This window comes from Piliocolobus tephrosceles, chromosome 14, assembly GCF_002776525.5.
Source record: "Piliocolobus tephrosceles isolate RC106 chromosome 14, ASM277652v3, whole genome shotgun sequence".
In the NCBI taxonomy this organism is placed as follows: domain Eukaryota; kingdom Metazoa; phylum Chordata; class Mammalia; order Primates; family Cercopithecidae; genus Piliocolobus; species Piliocolobus tephrosceles.
This window is the reverse complement of record NC_045447.1, coordinates 69,074,931-69,091,150: the sequence shown is the minus strand read 5'-3', so window position 1 is coordinate 69,091,150 and position 16,220 is coordinate 69,074,931.

The following is a 16,220-nucleotide window of genomic DNA, read 5'->3' as shown; positions in this document are numbered from 1 at the left end:
AATTCTCAAAAAGTCAAAAGATAAGAGATGCTGGCAAGGTTGTGGAGAAAAAGAAATGCTTATACACTGTTAGTTGGAGTACAAATGAGTTCAATCATTGTAGAATACAGTGTGATGATTTCTTGAAGACCTAAAGGCAGAAATACCATTTGATCCAGAAATTTCATTACTGAGTATATACCCAAGAAATATAAATTATGCTATTATAAAGACAACATGTATGCATATGTTCATTGAAGCACTATTCACAATAGCAAAGACATGGAATCAACCTAAATGCCCATCAATGATAGACTAGAAAAAGAAGATGTGATGTATATACACCATAGAATACTATGCAGTCATTAAAAAGAACAAGAGTATGTCTTTTGTGGGGATATGGGTGGGGCTGGGAACCATTATCTGTATCAACTAACACACGAACAGAAAACCAAATATCACATGTTCTCACTAATAAAGGAGAGCAAAATGATCAGAGCACATGGACACATAGAGGGAAATAAAACACACTGGTACACCTATTGGAGGGTGAAGGGTGTGAGGAGGGAGAGGATCAGGAAAAATAGCTAATGGGTACTAGGCTTAATATCAGGATGATGAAATAATCTGTACAAAAAACAAAAACAAAAAAAACCATGACAAGTTTACCTGTGTAACAGACCTGCACATGTATCCCTGGACTTAAAAGTTATAAAAAAGCATAACAATAATTAACTTTTAAAGAGAATGAACTGATAGTACTTTATCATTAAAGACTACATTTAATGATAAAGTCATTGGTTGCCAAAATTGGAGAAGTTATATAGGAGGTAGCTCTAAAACTTGGTGGAGGCCAGGCATGGTGACTTACAGTTGTAATCCCAGCATTTTGGAAGGCTGAGGTAGGAGGATCACTTGAGGCCAGAAGTTTGAGACTAACCTGAGCAACATCATGAGATCCTGTCTCTAAAAACAATAAAAAATGTTAGCTGAGTATCGTGACAGATACCAGTAGTCCCAGCCACTTGAAAGGTTGAAGTGGGAGGATCACTTGAGCCCACGAGTTTGAGGCTGCGGTGAGCTCTGATCATGCCATTGCACTCCAGCCTGGGTGATAGAGACCATGTCTGTAAATAAATAAATAAAAAAATAAAACTTGGTGAATATATTAGGGTAGCTGCAAAAATAGCTCAGCTCAATGTTGTAAAATGTATTACACATTATATTTATATGGGACTTGGGAAAGAAGGGACTGCAGATAGTAGATGTGCATCCACTTCAGGAAATACATCTGAATCTGAATTGCAGGCTATCTGTGGAGGAAGGAAGATTCCAGGGTTGGGAAGAACTAGGGGCCAAATGGAAACCAGATCATTTCTTTCTATAGGAGAATGAGAAGTGAAATCATGTTCCTGGGGTGAGAAAGAAGATGCTTAATAGTATCCCAGAGCCAGGGGGTAATTGGATGACCTCATTGCTGTAGAATGACAAAATCAACCTTTTAGAGAAACCACAGGAACATTTAGATTGGTTAGAGGTAACTCTCTTGTCTAAGTCTTTCAGTGACCAGGGCCACAAAAATAAAACAAAAACAAAATAAACAAGAAAGCAAACCAAACCAAGCCAGCAACAATGACTAGGAATGAAAGAGGATGTGCAGTTTGATTTTCGGTCATTTCCAAGAATAGTCCAAAAAATGAAGAAAAAAGGAAGACTGAGGGAAAGAAAAAAAGAAAGAAGGAGGAGTGGAGGGAAGGAAAGAAAGAAGGACATTTATAATATTAAATATCTCTGAAATGACAGGTCAAGGAAATATGTGAGCTGCATTTCCTTATTTCACTGAAATAAAATGAGGAGCTGGAGGAGGCATCACATAATTTTACTAATAGAAATACAGTGCTGGAAAACATAGAGAAAAATGATACTACTAATAATAACAATTAATAAGTCATTATTCTAGCCATTTGATATAGCTTTCCCTAACTTTTGGCATCCAATCTTTAAAAAAGCTATAAGATAGAGATATATATTATTTCCATTTTAAAGCCAAAACTTTCGATCACAATACAATAAAATATATTATTATCAGGGTCTGTTCTGTCCCCGCACTCCAACCTTTTTTTTAGGAGGTTGTGTCAAGGGAAACCATAAGATGTGATATAGTAACATATATGACTGTGGTACAGCTAAATCATCATTTTAGTAGTTTAAAGAGGAGACTGCTATCTAAATACATGCTGATATAATTTTCTGTAGTGTATGTTGAATAACTTTTGTTAAAGTACATCTAAGCCTTGAACAATGCAGGTTTGCGCTGTGCAGGTCTACTTTTATGTGGAATTTTTTCAACAGTCAGTGTTTCAACAGCCTGCCTCTCCTGTCTCCCCTTCTCCCTCCTCCATGTCTGCCACCCTTGAGACAGCAAGAGCAATCCCCTCTCTTCCTCCCTCTCTTCAGCATACTGAATGTGAAGACTACAAGAAGAAAGATCTTTATAATTATCCACTTCAACTTAATGACTAGTAAATACATTTCCTCTTATAATTTTCTTAATTACATTTTTTCTCCAGCTTACTTTATTGTAAGAATACAGTGTACTATCTATCTATCTAATATATAAAGTACAATATGTGTTAACAACTGTTTATATTACTAGTAAGGCTGGTCAACAGTAGGTTATTAGTTAAGTTTTGGAGTCAAAAGTTATATATGGATGTTCTACTGTGCAGGGAGTTCAGTACTCCTCATCCCTGTGTTGCTCAAAGGCCAACTGTGTATAATTACATCATAATTTTGTAATCAGAAACACTGATACTTCAACTATTTTTGTCATTTTCTGAATGCGTAAAATCCTGTGTATTTTCTATGTGTCACACTTAGAATCCCAACAATTTCCTTATGCCCATAGCACAGCTCTCTGGTATGCTAATGTAAATAATTATGTGCTGTGTGTGTGGCGGGGAAGGGGCGTAGGGGGGTGGCTTAAAGACTTTTCAATCATTTTGATCTTTTGAATGAATCTCTACCTTTTTACTAGAATCAGTGAAATCTAACCAGGATTTTCAAAATTTTTAAGTGAAACAATTCAAATTATTGTCCTCCACGTTAAATTATTAGTAGTCATTTCCCCATAAATGTGTGAATAAGTTTTGCTATAAGCCCTCATTCTCTTTATCCAACAGCATGTCTGCCTCACTAGGTAGAATAGAGATTAATTTATTAGTAAATGTTCTTGAATGAGGAGTAGTGTCTCCATAAAAATGTTAGTGCAGGCCGGGCGTGGTGGCTCAAGCCTGTAATCCCAGCACTTTGGGAGGCCAAGACGGGCGGATCACGAGGTCAGGAGATCGAGACCATTCTGGCTAACACGATGAAACGCCGTCTCTACTAAAAAAATACAAAAAACTAGCCGGGCGAGGTGGTGGGCACCTGTAGTCCCAGCTACTCAGGAGGCTGAGGCAGGAGAATGGCGTGAACCCGGGAGGTGGAGCTTGCAGTGAGCTGAGATCTGGCCACTGCACTCCAGTCTGGGCGACAGAGTGAGACTCCGTCTCTTCAAAAAAAAAAAAAAAAAAAAAAAAGTTAGTGCATTGAATTTATATGACATTGCGTTTCACTGTTTTTCAACTGCTAGAATTTTCATTTTGATCTTGTTTATTTTTAAGAAAATCCGGTGATGCAGACAATAATCATGCAGCTTGTTATTTCACTAGAGAATCCATTAAAAGATAATCTCCCTGCAGAAAAATCAATATAAGTTGTTACAGAAAGTTTTTAAGAAGTTCTAACTCAGTGGCATAAAGAAAACATTTAACTTTATTTTCACTTCCTTGACTCCAAGGGAATCTTAACTTATCTTTGCTGAGAGGCAGAGTTCTTGCTCAAAACATTTTAAATTTGAGAAGAGATAGTAATCAATTTTTAACACCTTCCCCAGAAAGGAAGAGTGAAAAAATCCATACACAAATTATTTTCACATTAGAAGTTCTTCCTATTGCTAGCATATTGCACAGTAGTTTATACTATTTAGTCAAAATGAATTAACCCTAGCAATTTTTCAAAGAATTTTTAAAAATTAGATGTTCCCTCAAAGATAAGATTCCCAATCTGGGGTAATTCCAACTCTATCTGTGGAAAGAAGGTAGGAAGAGAAGCATGGTACAAGAATGATACGGAGAGTAAGAAACCCAGGCAGGAAATAACAGTACAATTTGGGAATCTCTGGAGGATTGAAGGGATTTAAAAAATGTTGATAAATACATTAAGCAACTCCAATGATTTCTCATTCTCCCTTTTTTAGACATTTACAGTCCTGTGCTTTAAAACAATCTACTGAAAACATTTTGAAACATTCAATATCAATTTTGTATCATCTTTCTTTTGATAAGCTGACTAGATAAATTATTTATTCATGATGACCCACTTTTCACCTTCTATAATCTGAAGGACATGCTTGTCAGTGTTTGAGAAAATAAATTTTTAAAACCTTGAGGAGAGAGCTCATTCTTAAATGTAGCACACACTTCAGCACCTATCTGTAATCTTGAAACAAAATGAAAATGCCTTGCAACAGAAAAACTTACATCTACCAAAAAGATATGAGCATGTAACCAACTTCAAGTACTGGAGTTTCAAGATGAATGAGAACTCTGACTGATCTTCAGTGCCTGGAGGAGTATAATAATATTGTAATAACAAGGATATTAATGACCAAAAAGAAGGAGATACGGAAGTTGTTAAAGGACTGCTTAAGGTAGCATATATTACCTACCACAAATAAAGATGAAAAAATAAAACAGAAAACTCTAGGCCAGTGAACTTGTCACAGAAAACAAGTAGAGAAGACATACTAACTTTCTAATGCTTATGGTAGGAATATGTTAGAAATGGGGAGATGTTTCACAAAAGGTGATAGAAATAGCTGTTTTATATTTGCTAGATCTCACAGAAATAAGAGATCAGGGAAAGAGTACTAAAACTTCAAGGATAAATTAATAATACTCATGAATCAAACATTTTCTATTACTAGAGACCATGATGTTTTATAACCTTCAAATTAATTTAAAAATATAGCTTTATGACAAATTATCAGGGCATCATTTAAGACTTAAAGTGAGGACTGTGCATTCAAATTTTTTCTCTTCCAAAATATACTGAAATGATGTTAATTATGTATAAATTATGTGTGTTTCTGTATATATACATATGTGTGTATATATATATATATACACACACACACACACATTGATAACTGATTACCAAAAGGAAGTGGGGTTCTTGGGCACCATCAGTTGTATTTCTTAAGAGCAGGGTAGGGAAAATAGAAAAGAAAAGGGGATAATCCAAAATAGAGAATACTGAAGCTAAAATATGCACCATATAAAAAGTCAACCTCAAAAGGAAGTCTTTTCTTATTGACAAATGCCTGAAAATGATAAGAGCTTAAATCAGATGCTATAGACAGCAGAAGTAGGTTGTGGTTTAATAACAAGTTTAAATCATTTGTAAGGTATATATGGATAAATGGATGAGAGATCCAGGTTAGTTCTTTCACTTCCGTGCACATAGGAAAATTATAATAGAAAACCCTACTCAAAACTGATATTTGGTCTCTAAGATATTGAGTATTTTTCCAAGGAAATACAAAAGATTCCTTGGAAATTAAAAACCACATTTTCCAATAATGGAATCAAAATAGTGCCTGGGATGTAAATTCAAAATAAATTTAGAAAGTGTAGAGAAAATAAAAAAGATGCAGAGATGAGAATAATCAGAGAAGAGTTAGGTGGCATTGATAGTTATTTGTTTTTTGTTTTGTTTTGGTTTGTTTTGAGATGGAATTTCGGTCTGTTGCCCAGGCTGGAGTGCAATGGTGTGGTCTTGGCTCCCTGCAACCTCTGCCTCCCAAATTCAAGAGATTCTCCTGCCTCACCCTCCTGAGTAGCTGGGATTACAATTGCACGCCACTACGCCTGGCTAGTTTCTGTATTTTTATTAGAGGCAGGGTTTCACCATGTTAGTCAGGCTGGTCTCAAACTCCTGACCTCATAATCTACCTGCTTTGGCCTCCCAAAGTGCTGGGATTACAGGCGTGAGCCCCCGCGCCCGACCCCTATTCTGTATTCTGTCATTTCAGCCGTTTCATTCTGGTTGAGAATCATTTATTCAGAGCTAGTGCAGTCATTTGGAGGTAAGAAGACACTCTGTCCTTTAGAGTTGTCAGAGTTCTTGTGCTTGTTCTTTCCCATCGGTGTTGGCTGATGTTCCTTTAACTGTGGTGTTATTTTAGTATCGTTAGTTGTCTTCATTTCTGGATGTTCTCAGAGGGCCAAAGCCTTGTGCAGGGTCTTTATTTGTGACTGAATTCTTGTCCTTGGTTTCACAGCGGGGCATATTAGCAAAGTATTATTGGTATTGAAGTGAAGATAGCCTAGCCACTTCTCTGTAGGGCAGCTGTGGTGTGCGAGAGGTGTGAATAAAGCACTCAGGTCTTTGTTCTTTCACCAGCCTGGTGCAGTGGCTGAGACAGATGGACTGTCAGTTGCCTCTGGGAACACCACCCAGAGAGACACAGAGCTGTTGCTAATAGAAATGTTTAGCTGGGAGTCGGGAGTGGCTGCACTGTGGGCCTAAGCTTGGGCCCTACCTGGTGAAGAACGAGATCAGTGCTCACAGGGAAGAGAGACTGGACTCCTTTTTGTAAGGCAGTTGTGGTGTCTGGAGGATACTGCCATAGTGGCAGTGGCCGAGAGCCTGTGGGCCATCTCTGAGATTCCCTCCCCAGAGAAACACAGAGCCACATCAACTGAAGTGATCAGCCGGGGGTAGGGCAGCTGTCCTCAGGGCCCAGGTTAGGAGCCCCTGCCCAAGGAGGAGCAGCAGGGGAGGGACCCATGTGGAAAGCAATCTGGCCGCTTTTTTCTGTGTGGCAGCTGTGGTGTGCCTGAGGCTCATGATAGTTGTTGGGCTCTTTGCTCCTTCTCCAGCCTGAAGATAGTAGGGGCAGGGGCTGTGGCAGTGGCAAAAGCTGAAGGCCTATTGTTTACATTTGAGAGTTCTGTCCCGGAGAACTGCAGAGCTGTGACCAGCCCAAATGCTCAGATGGGGATGAAGTGGCTATGCTGGGGTTCCGTGCCAGTGGGCTTTACCTGGTGACCTGTAATGGAGGCAAGGCCTGCAGTTCACCCACTCAGTACCATGGTTGTGGCCCCTATCCTGGGAGCACAGGAGAGAGCCTGTCCTCCCTTTATGGTGAAGTAACCGCAGCTTGTGCCAGGGTGCTCCAGAGTCCAAGGCTCCATGTGGTCCTGAACAGCAGCTCTGCCCAGACTCCACACAGCTCTCCATTATGCCAGTCTGCAGGCCCTGGGGTGGGGTTGGGGGTGTTAAGGGGAATCTCCTGTGCCCAGGATTGCAAAGGTCTGTGCTAGAAATGTGGGTTCCTGGTGCTGTAGTCCACTTACCTTTTCCACAGTGTAGGGAGCTTCCCTTGGCTCTGCACCAATCCCCAGTAGGTGACTGTTCTGCCTCATCCCTCTCTCTTCTCCATGGGTCATGTTGCTTCCACAGTGAATCCCAATGTGCCCTCCTGGATGATATTGTTAAAGAGCTAGTGTTTACTCGCAGCTCTGTCTCCTCTCCAGGAGAGCAGCATACACTAGTTGCTTATAGTCAGCCATCTTGGAGCAAGATGAGTGCCTCTTAAGAGTGAAGCAGAATGGAAAATGTCCCCATCTAGAAGCATTCTTATGGAATTTCTTTACAATAAAAGTGGAGCTACAAACCTAAATGTTTTCAGAAAGACAGACTCGTGTCCCTAAAGAGAAACATAAATTCAACATGTATCAGATTTCATCTTTTCATCTGTAGAAATGAATGCCAGGGAAAGCATAGAATAGCCAGATTCTGGAAAAAATATTTCATGTGTGTGTCCCAAAATAAGCTATTTACCCTCTCTGTGTTTTAGGAGAGCGGAATCCATTTGCCCTTTGATTTTAAAATGGCAAAATTTTCCCTTACAGTGGCAATGATTTAGTGACAAGGATTTTATTTTCTACCCTAAGATCCAGTCATACTATGATGTTTTATTTTGAGATTAATAACATAATCTATGTATATTACATTTTGGTTAGATTTTATAGTGTTTTAAAATCATTTGAACAAAAATTGAATGTAACTGAAGAGAAAACAATTTCTGAAAAGAAGCAGAATCAGTTATTCAGGAACGAAAAAAAAAATTAAAAGTGACTAGGCCAACGACCAGCAAAATACAATGTAAAAGAATCTGAAAATTCCCCTTATTATTATGAGATAGTTTTCTAAAAAGTTACATTAAGTGTTATTTACAGTTCTGTGTAATATTGAAGACTTAGTAAGAGCTCCTTAGAAAGGACTGGGCGGGAGACAAAGTGTGTTAGAGAGGGAATAGAGAAAGAAATTGTGGTGTAATGTAAAACTGTACATTTAAGCCAACATGTTTAAAAATTTTTCAGATACAGCAAGTCTGCATCAAAACTATGATCAAGCACATAGAATAAAAAATGATCTATATGCTTCATTTGTTACATCTTTATTTGTTACGTCTTTCTTCTTAAAGAAATCACTGTCTGGTAAAAATGGAATAAAAAATTATTCTCCTCCTACCCTGGGTAAATTAGTCAGTAGTGGAAGTGGTCTAGTCTATTCAAATAATTTTCTGGCCAGGTGTGATGGCTCACACCTATAATTCTATCACTTTGGAAGGCCAGGATGGGTGGATGACTTGAGCCCAGGAGTTCCAAGACTAGCCTGGGCAACCTAGAGAAATCCTGTCTCTACAAAAAAACAAAAATTAGCTGGGCGTGGTGATGTGCACCTGTAGTCTACTTGAGAGGCTGAGATGGGAGGATTTATTGGGATCTCTTGAGTCCCGGAGGCGGAAGTTGTAGTAAGCTGGTATTATGCCACTGTTCTCTAGCTTAGTTAACAGAGATGCTGTATCAAAAAATAAAATAAAATAAAAGATTTTCCTCGTTTTGTAACAGCTCATGGAAGTTTTGCATGAAAAAAAATTGAGAGTTGAACAGGCAGTCAACAATTATATTAGCATAATAACAATCTTATGGGCAAAATTTCTTTCTTTATGCTTTCAGGGTCACTTTAAGCACCAACAACAAATGGCTCAGTTGCTCTTATAAACCTTAATTGTTCCATACCTTGACATTATAAATGTAATATAACAAGTAAACGTAAGATGGTGAGATACAGAAGGTAGGGCCTAGTACAGAAGCATACGTTTACTAGTCTTGCATAAAGAAAAAGATGGGACCTATGTCTGTAGCTAAAGAAATAAAAATTTAAATACATTTATAGAATTATAATTAACCAATAGAATAACTAAAAATACACATCCAATTTTTTAAAAAATTGAAAGAATGATAAAGGATGAAATTTAAGATGCTATATGAGAGTTAAGTATTATATCTGTAAGCTTGGAGATAGAAAATATTCTTTGAAAAAAACAATGAATAAGAAATGACAAACAGGCCGTGTGTGGTGACTCACGTCTGTAATTCCAGCACTTTGGAAGGCTGAGATGGGTAGATCACCTGAAATCAGGAGTTCGAGAGCAGCCTGACCAACATGGTGAAACTGTGTCTGTACTAAAGTACAAACCGTGTCTCTACTAAAGCTGGTTGTGGTTGCATGTGCCTGCAATCCCAGCTACTCAGGAGGCTGAGGCATGAGAATCACTTCAACTCAGGAGGCGGAGGTTGCAGTGAGCCTAGATTGCACCATTGCACTCCAGCCTGGTATTTGGATCAAACTCCCTTTTACTTTGAGTACATAAGAAAAGGAACATGGGAAGGAACATAATAAAAGGAACATCATCTATATCCCTAAACATGCTCAGTAGAAAAAGTTTATGTTTAGGGATATAGATCATATAGTGGCAGCATTAAATGCTCAATCTGTAGGCTCTGAACTTTTCATGTTTTCTTTACTGAACATGATTTTGTAAATGTTTGCAATTTGCATGGTCTTTAAATTGCTGGACCCAGACCCATTGTTTCTCTTGCTCAGGTGTAAGGGCTGTGCTTTATTTGAAATACAGTATTGGGGGGAAAAGAAAGAGTGACTCTTTTTTCATGTGTCTGTTGGCTGTATGAATGTCTTCTTTTGAGAAATGTCTGTTCATATCCTTTGCCCACTTTTGGATGGGGTTGTTTGTTTTTTTCTTGTATATTTGTTTGAGTTCTTTGTAGATTCTGGAAATTAGCCCTTTTTCAGATGAGTAGATTGCAAAAATTTTCTCCCATTCTGTAGGTTGCCTGTTCACTCTGATGGTAGTTTCTTTTGCTGTGCAGAAGCTCTTTAGTTTAATTAGATCCCATTTGTCAATCATGACACAGATATACATATGTAACAAACCTGCATGTTATGCACATGTACCCTAGAACTTAAAGTATAATAAAAAAAAAAGAAAGAAAATTAAAGCACACTTATTTCAAAAAAAAAAAAAAAAAAAAAAGAGTGACTCTTACTGATCTTCGTCTACATTTTTACACTCATACTTGCCTTTTTATACTCTGTGCATTCAGTACTAATGTAAAATAAGTAGAAGGAAAAGAAAGGCGCTAATGAAGAGAAATAAAAACTTTACACCACTTTCTAACATGCTATAATAATTAATGGTGGCAATGTTATCCAAATCAATAATTTACCAGAAGAAATATTATTTTTGTATTTGTGTTTCTTTTTTAAGTTTACGCTATCTTCTAATAATTAACTGACAATTGTTACGAACAAAATAACAATTCACTGATATCAAGGGGAATCGATTAATTATTTTGAAGGAAGAATTCTTATTCCACTCTGATAGCAACAGGTAAGAATATATGTGACAAATTTAATTTTTACCCTTTTTTTTGGAAGTTAAAATTCCTACGCTCATGTAAAACACATATACTGGTATAGAAATAAGGAAATTAAGTGGAAGTTCACTACTTCTCTGATAAAAGCATGATAATATCAAAATGAGGGTTTCTTTTTAAAATTTAACATTTATGATTTTTTAACCATTGTTTCTAAAGAAGACATGCTGTAATAAACATGTAGTGCCTATTAATTATGAACGTTGCTGTTGGTAAATTAACCTGGCTAAATTGACCACATTTCATTTTCTGATAGTTTTTTCTCCACATACGATGAACTCAGATTGATCTTATTTATCATGACTGATGTAGTTCATTGTTGGGAGTAAAATGTATTTTTACAATGGACACGCATATGAGTATGTGCACACACCCTAACACAAAATGTTAGAATGAGAAGAGACGTAATATAATCTCTACTCTTTTCTGCTCATTTAAAACCTAAAGCTCAAAGAATATAAATTCCTAGAGGGAGGACCCAGATTTCTGGCTACTCTGTCTAATGTTCTCTCTACATTATTACAAACTATATTTTATTCGTACTGTGTCTTGATATGTATCCACAATGGTGCTATTATTTCTGTGTGCATTTTTTTATACTTGAGTACAAAAATACTTTTCTTATTGGCATACTTAAACATAGGTATTTGTTTATAATCCTTTTATATAATCCTACTATGGGAGAAAATTAAATTATTTTTCACTTTATGTTTCTCAGAAACCTTGTGTTTGTTTATTCTGACAATGAATAATCTTAAAATGTTACGTTCAGTAAATAGCAAAAATTAATTTTAATAATAAATTATTTGTATTTATTTTTCTTAAATAAAAGTATATAAGTTAGTTTGTTAAAAATATACAATAATTCATATACAGGTGAAATCTGAAACAAACTTACTAACCAAGAAATCTAAGTCAATTTTAGCTAGTAAAAAACATGAAATTATACTTAGAATTGGGTTCATTGAACATAATGTTACTTCAGAAGATGTTGTTTTCAATGAATAGATGATGATTATAGAGTTCTGATATTGTTAACTCTCAGATCATGAATAATGTGTAAAAAACAGGATATTTGTGGTGGATGCTTTACATCATATAATAATAATTTGGAATGAAATTTGGAATAATTTGGAATAAAAATGACCAGAATTCAATGAGCATATTTGAGTATTAAAAAGTAATTTTTTTTTCACAAGCTCTTGAGTTAGGCTGTATTTTCAGAAGACCATGGTTGAAAGAAAGAGCAGTACACTGGGAATTTGGAGACCTAGTGTCCTCTCCTGGTTTTCTTGTTATCTACTTCTATGATCTTAAACAAGTCATTGTGTCCAAGACAGCCAGTAGGTACATGCTTGTGCTCAGCAGACACATATATTTGTTGGAAATGTATTACAATTGCCAAAAATGCATCAAATCAGCTACATAACTTCCATAACAAAAGTCATGATTTTGTTGGTTCTGCATTTGGAAAAATAGCATATTTGTCATCAGGAAAAGTAAACAAACACAAAATGCCAATATTATTGGTAGTCTTCCTAACCTGTCCACATATTTTTCTTCCCCTCTCCCTGCCTCAGTGCCCTCAGTCACATGAAGCCTTTAGACTTAAGGCCACATCCAGCTACGTATTTCTAAAACATTGTAGCTCATTTGAAGATCTTCCAACTCTAAAGAGACAGGCTATTGTAATTTGTCTTTCAAATCTATTATACAAAAGTATATTTTACTGGTTTTTATTTCTTTACACAACAGGTTAGAAACATTCTTCAATGTAGTTTCTTGAATCTTTCTCTGATATACTCTCACTGGTTATGGTTTCCTTTAAAATCCTTATCAAAAGCATGGAAATGTCCTTTACAAAGAGATTGGATATAAATTTAGTAAATTAAATATTGAAAGACTGCAGCCCTCAGAGGATTTTAAAATAATCAGATATGTCACAAAAGTGAGAAATTAATGAATGAGTGGTTAGAATAGATTTGACTGAAGCAATAACAGGTATATAAGTTCTGCAAGTCTTTCATTAGGCCTAGAATTCAGTATATTTCCCACTAGAGACTCTCTGATGTAAATGTGTTTCAATGACATTAGTTCATGAGTGCAAAAAAAAAAAAAAAAAAATGACTTGAATCACAGATGTTCAAAAAAGAGGATTTTTTTGCCCATTAAAGACATTCAAACTGACAAGGAGTTATTCACATCTTTATTGGTTTGATAGCAATAAAACAGTGATGTTTATTACTCTCTAAGCCCACTATGTCCAGCATTATTTTAAATTGTCCTTTCACACTGAGATTATTGCCTTAAGAGGTGCATTAATTCTGTCAGGCTACTTCCACATAAGTCAACACAGTATACAATTATCTGCAAAGGGAAGAATGCTTCTTAAGGCCCTTAACTTCTATGAAAAAAAACAACTTCAATGCTTAGAGAACCTTTACATTACCACATCAAAAAGAATATTGCTTATCATGAATAAATATTCTGTGATATATGTCTTTCCTTTTTTTTTTTTGAGACGGAGTCTCACTGCAACCTCCACCTCCCAGGTTCAAGTGATTCTCATACCTCAGCCTCATAAGTAGGTGGGATTGCAGGCGCCCGCCACCATGCCTGGCTAATTTTCGTATTTTTATAGAGATGAGTTTCAGCATATTGGCCACGCTAGTCTCGAACTCCTGATCTCAAGTGATCCACCTGCATCGGCCTCCCAAAGTGCTGGAATTACAGGCGTGAGCCACTGCACCCAAACTGTAAGTCATTCTTGACAGTTTTTTTAATAAAGTCTAAAATTTAGATATTGTACTCTCGTGAGTTTTATATTAGTGATTTTGAAACATCTGTTGATTTTTTGGTCTACATTAGTTTAATAATGCTAACCTGCCAACTGCAGATAGCATCTCGGTTTCAGCCTCTTCTTTGGGTAAAACACTTCTTTTTCCTTTGAGTTGCACTCCCAACTCTGAAAAATGTCAAAGTGAATATTGATTATGTCATATAAAATGTATTTTAAATATGCTCATTCTTAAGAATTCACTATAAAATGGTGGGAATTTTTTCAGCTTCTTTTGCATGCCATGATAAATATTGGATATTGTAAAGAATCTGCTGCACAACTTCTTTAAGTTATGCACATTATATTCTTTTATCCATTTAAACTTTAACTATAAACCCTGTATTAGTCCATTTTCACACTGCTATGATGAACTGCCCAAGACTGGGTAATTTGTAAAGAAGGAGGTTTAATTGACTCATATTGTTCTGCATGGCTGGGGAGGCCTCAGGAAACTTACAGTCACAGCAGAAAGGGAAGCAGACATCTTCTTCACAAGGTGGCAGGAGAGAGAGGGTGAGAGAGGAAGTGCCAAACTTTTAAAATCAACAGATCTTGTGAGAACTCCCTCACTGTTGCGAGAACAGCATGGGGGAAACCACCCCCATGATCCAATCACGTCCCCTCCTCACATGTGGAAAGTAGGTTCCTCCCTTGACACATGGGGATTACAATTTTAGATGAAATTTGGATCGGGACACATAGCCAAACCATTTCAAACCCTAAGGTGTTACTCTTCATACCTTGTATAAGAAGAATAAGTGACACAAAGAAGTTAAGCATTAAATATCTTACCTAAGTTGTTGAACCTAAAAAAGTTGCATAAAATGCATATGAATAAAGTTTTGTATGTACTTTTCCCACTATGCTTCATGGTGTTATGTTTGTTTATTTAATGAAAGTGTATAACCAGAAATACTTCATCCATACACCATAAGTTCTTTGGTGGAGCAAGGGCACAGTATATTTTATCCCCACACCAAATCAATCAATCAAACAAACATACATACAAAAAATCATTAGTGAATGTTATCTTACTCAATGTATATGAGCAGTATGAACAGAACAAACTTGCAGCATGTTTTACTGACAGTGGCCATTGCTTGAGGGTGTTTTGTAACTTTAACAGTCACTTTCTAAAACTAAAACTAAATAGAATTTTCCCACATATGGTCCAAATGAAATACATACAATTGGCTGGGTGTGGTAGTTCACGCCTGTAATCCCAGCACTTTGGGAGTCTGAGGCGGGTGGATCAGGAAGTCAGGAGATCAAGACCATCCTGGCTAACACAGTGAAACCCGGTTTCTACTAAAAATACAAAAAATTAGCCAGGCGTGGTGGTGGGCTCCTGTAGTCCCAGCTTCTTGGGAGCCTGAGGCAGGAAAATGGCGTGAACCCAGGAGGCAGAGCTTGCAGTGATCCGAGATCGTGCCACTGCACTCCAGCCTGGGTGACAGAGTGAGACTCCATCTCAAAAAAAAAAAAAAAAAACAAATAAACAAAAAACACATAAGATTATGAAATAACATTCTCCATTTACATGTGACTGTGGGATATATCCAAGTATCTCACTGGTACCTCAAACTCAAAGAGTCCTCTACTATTACTACATCTTGTTTCTTTCCAAATGTCCTCTTTTCTCTGTGTTATGTGCAGAGCTGGTACCCAACAGTATAGCCCACACCCGGTGCTCATTCTTCTTGATCAGTATTCATATTATGGCAGATATGGAGTATTTTATTATTGCCTTTAGTGATTTTCCTATTAACGAAAGCACCACAACATTCTAAGGAACAAGTTTCAAACTTTTACATTTTATTTATGTATTTTCAAATGAGTTGATAATTATTCCAATATTCCTTGTAAGTAATTCAGGATTCTGATATTTTCTCTTCACTTCCATGGGTTTCTCTCAAAACTCACTACCTGATACTTGGTCTATGGCAATAGATTTCTAATTAGTGTTCCCTTCTTTCTTCTTTTGTTCCATGTTCTATTTTATGAAGCATGGTCTATTCCTGAGAATTTTTTTCATGATTGTGTATGATTACTCAAATATAGCATCTAATATAATTATCTTAGCTTTTATATTTTCTGTAATCTAGTCCCTAGTTGTATTTTCAATATTATTTTCCCTTGTTACCCTTTCATCTCACTACATTGATTAAACGTTCCTTTTACTGTCAACCTTCCTTGCCTATCAGTGCTTTGTGTCTTTGCTTATGATGTTCCTCCACCTACACTGTATTTTCTAAAATATGAATTTACTCAAATCCTACCTAACCTTGAACCAACAGCTCAAATGCCACTGGAGTAGTGATATCCTTCTTTGTTGCCTCTGCTCATAGTAGTCTCACTGTTTCTCCTTTAAATTTCTGTGGACCCTGTATATACATGTTTTGTGGCAATTACTGTCTTTGAAATTAGAGTGCCGTTTTGGTTTTCCATGTACGGCATAGATAGATAGAACAATGGAGAAGATCATTCGT